Raw genomic sequence first — 8,288 nt, 5'->3', positions numbered from 1 at the left:
GAAGGTGCAGGGATGATTTACAACAGCAAACTGAGTTCAGCTTCATTCAGGGACTGGGGGATCTGAGATTGTGCCTGTTAGAGCAGCGAAGGTTACGGTGAAATTTAATCGTGGTGATCAGAATCAAGAGCAGTTTGTCAGTGAGTACAAACAGTTTCCAGGAACAGGACAGTCAGTGGCCAGAGTGTCACAGACAGAAAGCCATGGAGAAATCCCCCTCTCACTCCATACAGCACCGAGTCCCTTCACCCTCACCCTCACCATCGCCCCACCCCACCCCCACCCCTTACCCAGTGCCCAGAGTCACTCACCACAACGGTCAACAGTCTCATCAGAGTGGTCCTGACAGTGAGCAATGCCGTCACATAACTGCCAGAGTGGGATACACTGGGAGCTGCTCCCACATTGGAACTCTCCGGTTAGACATGTCCTGTTACAGTTCTTCTCATCGCTCCCATCTGGGCAATCGAGTTCATTATCACACACCCAGCCACGTGGTCGACACTGACCACTGTCACATCGGAACTCCAAATAGCGACACTGCCAAACAGCTGCAACAAAACCGAGCAACCGTCAGCTCCGACCAACAGGGGGCGACACAAACATAGAAGCCAGTAACAGGAGGAGGCCATTCAGCCCCTCCAACCTGCTCCACCATTCAGTATGAAGATGCTGATCCATATGCCAAATACCCATGTTCTCTCAGAATCATTACAGTCTCGGAGTCCATTCAGCCCACTCTGTCTCACTGACTCTTCAAATGAGCCAAACTCCTCGATACCTGTAATATCTCATATATTAGCTGACTCTTTCCTGAATATATTCCATGACCTGGTCTCCACAGCCCTTTGTGAGAGAGAAATCCACAGGTTCACTACCTCACTTCGATCCTACCTGGTCTGCTCATACCCTGAGATTGTTGTCCTGAGCTATGGTATTATCACTAAGTGATTAATCTAGACACCCGCATTCAAATCCCATCATGGTGGGTGGTTGGAAAATAATTAAATTGGAAAAAAACTGGAAGTAAAGATGTAATAGTGACCATGAACCCATCATCAATTTGTTGTAAAAGACTACCTTGGGGTCACTAATAGAGAAGGCCATTCTGCCATTTGAGCTGGTTCTAGCATTCAGTTCAATGTGACCTGTACCTAACTCCATCTAAACAAAATAAATGCAGATGCTGGAAATCAGAAACAGAAATTTCTGGAAAAGCTTAGCAGGTCTAGCAGCATCTGTGGAGAAAAATCAGTTAATGTTTTGGGTTCAATGATCTTTTTTCAGAATGCCATCGATCTGTCCTTGCTACACAACCTTTATCATCCTTTACCATGGGACTATGGGAGACTGCCATGCTTATCTGGAAGGTCTACACATGACTTCAGACCCACAGCAACGGGATTGACTCCTTGCTGCCCTCTGTGCAATTAGTCAAGGATAATAAATACTAGCCCAGCCAGTGACACTCTCATCCCGGGAATGAATAAAAAAAAAGTTGGGTTGGGGAGGGGCTTGGAGGGGAACCTGCAGGAGGTGGTGTTCCCATTATCTGCTGCCCTTGTCCTTCTGGATGGAAGTGATTGTGGGTTTGGAAAGTGCTAAATGAAATGACTCCACAGAGGCCAGTATCCCATCACCATTTACACGAAGACAGTCTTTCACACTGACCCAGCTCCCTCCGATCCTGCTCTCAGAGTGAGCAGGGTGTCTGACACTCCTGTTCACATCTGTCAGGCAGGGCTTCCTGATTGGACCAGAATAACTACCCCAGTCAGGGAACTCAGATTCTGTAAAGTCCACCCAGCGCTGGCCTTGTTATTTGAGGATCTTTTTGGTGAATGTATGCTGTGTATTTTGGAGATGGGACTCACTGTTGACCCGGTAGACTGAGTGAAAGTTTAAATACTTTCTGATAATGAACTCTCTCAGAATAACTCGCTGTTTCGACACCATGTTCCTACCTGTTGCTGAAGGGAATCTTTGAGCAGATGACGGGGTTGGGCTGGTGATAGAAACAGCTTCCACAGTGGAACCTGGACATCTGCCTGGAGTTTCATCTTCACCGTGTTCACAATTACTTACTCCATTACAGATATCCCGCCTGGGAATGCACGAACCATTTCTACAGGGAAACTGTCCTGGGCCACAGATCACTGGAACTGAAAATAGTTACACTGCTTCATTACGTGTTCGGGTCTCAAACCCAATAGCCCCTCAGGCAACACTCTCACCAGCCCCTTCTGTACCTCAGACACTGACGGTTTGTGAAGTGACTCTGCAGCTTCTCTCGAGCTCAGCACAGCGAGCAGAGAAGGTGCATCATTCATCAACATCTCTTTCCCCAGATCCCCAGCCTCAACTGGCTAACCTTTTAATAACCTTCACCCTAACACTAACCTTAACCCTGACCCTAACCCTACTCCTAACCCTGACTCTAAACTTAACCTTGACACTGACTGTTACCCTGTCTCGGCCAGTAATGTCCTTTAGGGAAGGAAACTGCCATCTTTACCTGGTCTGGCCTACATGTGATTCCGGACCCACAGTAACATGGTTAAATTTCAACTACCCTCTGGGCAATTAAGGGTGGACAATCAATGCTGGGCCAAGCCAGAGAGGCCCACATCCTGTAAATGAACAAAAAACTCAGGAAGTCAGCATGTTTTTGGAAAATCATCATCCCGTGACTCTGACTGAGCCGAAAGCTCATGGACTGCAGTGGTTCAAGAAGGCAGCTCACCACCACCTTCTCAAGGGCAACTAGGCATGGCCCAGCCAGTGACTCCCACATTCTTTAAGATATTTAGATGATGTCCTGGACGATGACTTTGCTTTGGAGAGATGGATGAAGGCTGCTCTCCTTTCTTCACAGCATTTCCATTGTAGCTGTTGGGCCAACACTGAGTTATTGATCTTCCAAACATAGGAGCATCAAAAGTAGGAACAAGAGTAGGCCACTCTACCCCTTGAGCCTGCTCCACCATTTAATATGGTCATGGCTGATCATCCAACTCAGTCCCCATTCGCACTTTCTCCCCATACCCTTTGATCCCTTTGGCTCCAAGCGCTATATCTGACTCCTTCATGAAAGTCTTCAAGGTTTTGGCCTCAACCCCTTTCTGTGCTGGATAATCCCAAAGGCTCACACCCCACCTCCCCCCACTCTCTGGGTGAAGACATTTCTCCACAGCTCAGTCCAAAATGGCCGACCCCATATCCTGAGACTATGACCCCCTGGTTCTGGACTCTCCTGTCATCAGGAATGTCTCTCCTGTGTTCACACTGTCTAGTCCCATTATAACTTTATTCAGTTTCTATCAGATTCCCCTCATTCTTCTGAACTCCATTCAATAGATTCCAAAATAATTCCATCTCTCAGTCCTGCCATCCCAGAAATCAGTCTGGTAAATCTCTGCTGCATTCCCTTCGTAGGCACAACGTCCTCCCTCAGATAAAGGAGACCAAAACTTGACACAATAGAGGGTGTCAGTTTAAGGTGAGAAAAGAATAAAAGGGAACCTGAGGGGCAACGTTTTTACACAGAGGGTGGTACGCATATGGAATGAGCTGCCAGTGGAGGTGGTTGAGGCGGGTACATTAACAACATTTAAAAGGCATTTGGACAAATACATGGATAGGAAAGGATTAGAAGGATATGGGCCAAGTGCAGGGAAATGGGGTTAGTGTGGATGGACATTTTGGTTGGCATGGACCAGTTTGGGCCATAGGCCTGTCTCCGTGCTGCAGGAATCTGTGACTTTATGACAATACTCTGGGTGTGGTCTCACTAAGGCCCGGTCCAATAGTAGCAAGCTGCCAGGAGGACTTAATCCATAGCAGTTGCTGCATTCCTGTGCACAATGGTGAGAGTAACATGCTGGGGATGAATATGGACCACTACACCCTGATAAAGGCAGCCATTCAGATGGGAAGAGGAAGTAGGAATGTTGCTGTGGTAGGGAACAGGACAATGAGGGTGATAATCCTGTTCTCTGCAGCAGGAGCTTGTGAAAGATACTCAGTGTCGGGTAAGGACATCTCCCCAGGGCTGGGGAGGAACTCGGACAGGGAAAGGAGGGATCGAGTGGTTGTTGTGTACATTGGTACCAACAACATTGATAGGATGAATAAGGAGCTTAACTAAAATGCAGAAACTCCATGGTAAAGATCTCGGGATGATTACCCGGTCCAGCTTAAATCAAATCAAGCAGTTAAACATGTGGCTTAAAGGTTAGTGTGGCAGAAACGGTTTCAGTTTGTGGGACAATGACACCAGGACAGAGCTAGGAGGGAGCTGTTCGGCTGGGATGGGCTTCACTTGGACTGAGCTGGACCAGTGTCCGGGTGACTGGAACAATGAGGGCTACAGAGAGGGGCTGGTTTGGGAGAGGGGAAATGCTAACTTACAAAGCAAGAGGATCTGGCAGTATTACAGGGCAGCTATTTGAATAACGGTAACACAGTGTGGGTCAGGAAATGATAGAGGGTACAAACATAGAGAAACAGCAGCAAATACCATCAAAACAGGCCAGGCGGGCAAAAGGCAAAATGAACAGCTCTTTACTTGGGTACACATAGGTATTTGGAACAAAACGAATGAATTAACAGCAAATACAGGTAAATGGGTGTGATCTCCACCACCACCATCATCATCATCACAGGCAGGCAGAGTGTTACAAGGAGATCAACGCTGGCAATAATCAGGACCCTGTGACTTTCTGAGGGGACAGGCAGGAAGGATGGGGCTGCTGGGAAACATTGTTAGTATGAGATGGAAAAAGGATGACAGCAGGAACTGCTCAGAGATTGGAGGATACAGAATCCATATGGGTTTAGGGAAGGAACAGGTAAGGTAAGGATCAGGAAGATCTGTAGGATCCCTCACAGCAGCTGTACAGCGGGACAGAGGGTCAGCCAGGAGATAATGAGAGCATGTGACAAAGTGGGTGACTTTAATCGTGCAGATTGGGATAGTCAGATTGGCAGGAGTAGTCTTCACTGGACTGTTTCCTTGAACAATATCCCCAGCCAGGGATCAGGCTGTTTGGGATCTGGTCATGTGTGTTGAGACAGGTTTAATAAATGATGTGAGAGTAAAAGATCCCCATGGAAACAGTGACCATAACGTGGCCACATTCAGCATTCTGTCAGAAAGAGTGTGTTTGGAGTTTATATTTGTGATCATTAGACAGACAGTCAGTATCTACAGAGGAAGGACCAGTTTTAGCAGACCCTTTGTCAATGGTTTAGTAGAAACAGACTGACTGAACTGTTCTACATTCTCTGCATTCCACCTTTATTTTGATTTTATTGATGAATTATTCTTATTTACTGCTTCTTTCCCTTTGACCTGAAGATACATACCGTTAGTTTCACAGATGAGTTCATCCACTCCTGGGTCACAGTCTGATATTCCATCACAGACCTGGTTGCTCCTTAAACAGAGGTTATCAGGACACTGGAACTCTCCTGACCCACATACACAGTTCTGCTCATCACTGAAATCTCCACAATCATCATGGCCATCACATCGCTGAGCATAGGGAACACAATCATCTGTCCAACACTGGAACTCTCCTTCTCCACAGTGGGACCAACAGCCTGCACAGAGGTCAACAGAAAATCCCTCTTTTACTCAAAGGCCTTACAATCCACTTTGACAATTCACTGAAACCTCCTCAGAGAAAGCCTTCCACTTCCATCTAGAAGGACAAGAGCAGCAGAGCCGTGGGAACACCATCCCTAGCAAGTTCCCCTCTAAGCCACTCACCATCCTGACTCGGTGGGTTCTTGGTGCATGAATCACAATAACATTAGTCTGCATGGGCAGCAAGTGATTCCACAGACAAATGGAATCTTGTCCACTTGCACAGGGATGGGGTTGAATGTCGAAGTTGAGATGTTTTGCTGGAGTTTTATGAAATGTTGCTGAGAAACAGACAGGATCCTGAAAGATGTTTAACTGATGGATGAAACAAAAAGGAGGTGGGGTCACTGTCTAAAAATCAGAGGTCACCATCTTAATGGAGATTAACTCAATATGATCAAAACTACGGGCTCATCAAACAGGGGCCAGAGTTCAACTGGATAATGTAAACATGGAGTCATGGTTCATGCTGTCTTACAGATAATAATGACATTTCTTCAGGAGGGCAAGCACAAGCTCGATGGGTAGGATGGCCATCTCCAGTATGACTCTTTGATAAAGCATCAGACTGAAGCCAGAGCCATCAGAGCCATCCCCACAATCGTCCTACCATCGCTTTGTGAAGGGGTTTTCTTTCTCCTCGTCAGTGATGGGACCAAAGGAAGTCACACTGAGATTGTGATGCACAGAATGAAAGGGCCACACAGTAGCACTAACAGACTGACACACTACAGTAAACGGAGACCTCTCACTGGCTGCCTGCTCTCTCAGGAACTGCACGCTGCACGGTTCGGAGTAAACATGAGTTGTAGGCACCTCACAGGGTCAGCTCACACAGCAGGCACTGTCGATGTGATTGGTGTTGGTGCAGGGTGTGACCCTCACTCACCTGGGGGAGGGGGTAAGGGGCACGGAGCAGAACAGGGGCAGATCAGGAGCTGAACTCGAAGAGAGGACGATGGAGGAAGATGGAGATCCAGGTGAGAGAAGGGAACTCGCACAACCTCACCTCACCTCCTCCCTCTCTCCCTCTGCCCTCCCCCATTCTCCCTCTCAGTCTCCATCAACCCCTCCTTCCCTCCTGTTCTATCCCCTCCCCCTCATTCTCCCTCCCCTCTCATTCTGTCACCTCCCCCCTCTCCTCCCCTATTCTCCCTCTCCCCCCTTCTGTCCTACTCCCATACAATCACCATTCCTCCCTCTTCCCAACCGTCCCTTTCCCTGCTGCACTACAGCTCTCTCTCTCTCCCCCCATCCCTGTCCCTGAGCTCCCCCTCCCTCCCTCAGCCCCTCTCCCCCGCCCCATCCATCTCCCCCGTCCCTCTCCCCTCCCCCATACCAGTCTCGTCTGTGTGGTCAGCTTGGCCGCAGTCCAGTTTGCCGTCACACACTTGCTCCTTGATGATGCACTGTCCATTCGCACAGCGGAACTCATGGGCAGTGCAGGCTGGAGCTGGACATCCCCTCTCGTCCGAGCGGTCACTACAATCTGCACGGCCATTGCAGCGGTCACTCACTGGTACACACTGACCGTTGGCACACTGGAAATGATGTGGCTCACACGTTGACACACAGAATTCATCAGAGCCATCTCCACAATCGTCCTCATTGTCACAGACCCACACCTTTGGGATACAGCGCCCACTGTGACAGGGAAACTCCGTATGTAGGCATGGACTGGCCTGGACACAGGGCTGACCACTGCAAACCCACTCACCCTCAAGGCATGTACTGCAGGGAGACACAGAGTCCATTCACCTCAGCTCAGAATATACAGACCAGCTGCATCTGCAAAGGAGCAACTCATCCAGTGCCACTCCCTCCCACCCCTTACCCCGAGCCTCCTCACTCAACTCTTACACAATTTACTCTTTACAATCCGTGAGTGACCCCCCCCCTCCCCCCACACTCTCAGACAGTACACTCCAGACCCTAACCCCTCGAGTGAACCTCCCCCTCCCCCCACACTGTCAGACAGTACACCCCAGACCCTAACCCCTCGAGTGAACCTCCCCCTCCCCCCCACACTCTCAGACAGTACATTCCAGAACCTAACCCCTCGAGTGAACCTCCCCTCCCCCCACACTCAGAGACAGTATACTCCAGACCCTAACCCCTCGAGTGAACCTCCCCCTCCCCCCACACTCAGAGACAGTACACTCCAGACCCTAACCCCTCGAGTGAACCTCCCCCTCCCCCCACACTCAGAGACAGTACACTCCAGACCCTAACCCCTCGAGTGAACCTCCCCCTCCCCCCACACTCTCAGACAGTACACTCCAGACCCTAACCCCTCGAGTGAACCTCCCCTCCCCCCACACTCTCAGACAGTATACTCCAGACCCTAACCCCTTGAGTGAACCTTCCCCCTCCCCCCACACTCTCAGACAGTACACTCCAGACCCTAACCCCTCGAGTGAACCTCCCCTCCCCCCACACTGTCAGACAGTACACTCCAGACCCTAACCCCTTGAGTGAACCTCCCCCTCCCCCCACACTCTCGGACAGTATACTCCAGACCCTAACCCCTCGAGTGAACCTCCCCCTCCCCCCACACTCAGAGATAGTACACTCCAGACTCTAACCCCTCAAGTGACCCTCCCCCTCCCCAACACTCTCAGACAGTACACTCCAGACC

General features: G+C 49.6%; 1 long non-coding RNA gene across 1 annotated transcript; it reads right to left on the bottom strand.

Annotated features, from left to right (window-relative positions):
- Window positions 1-2,053: 2,053 nt before the first annotated feature.
- On the bottom strand, window positions 2,054-7,090 carry LOC122547850 (uncharacterized). Its single transcript, XR_015757064.1, has 3 exons — window positions 6,990-7,090; window positions 5,368-5,604; window positions 2,054-2,162 (listed from the first exon to the last, which is right to left on the bottom strand). It is a non-coding gene; the product is annotated as an uncharacterized LOC122547850 (long non-coding RNA).
- Between the last annotated feature and the right edge of the window lie 1,198 nt (window positions 7,091-8,288).

This window comes from Chiloscyllium plagiosum, unplaced genomic scaffold (assembly GCF_037043375.1).
Source record: "Chiloscyllium plagiosum isolate Xiang-an unplaced genomic scaffold, Cpla_swu_hap1 HiC_scaffold_4, whole genome shotgun sequence".
NCBI classification, from domain to species: domain Eukaryota; kingdom Metazoa; phylum Chordata; class Chondrichthyes; order Orectolobiformes; family Hemiscylliidae; genus Chiloscyllium; species Chiloscyllium plagiosum.
This window is presented reverse-complemented; position numbering and strand designations above follow the sequence as displayed.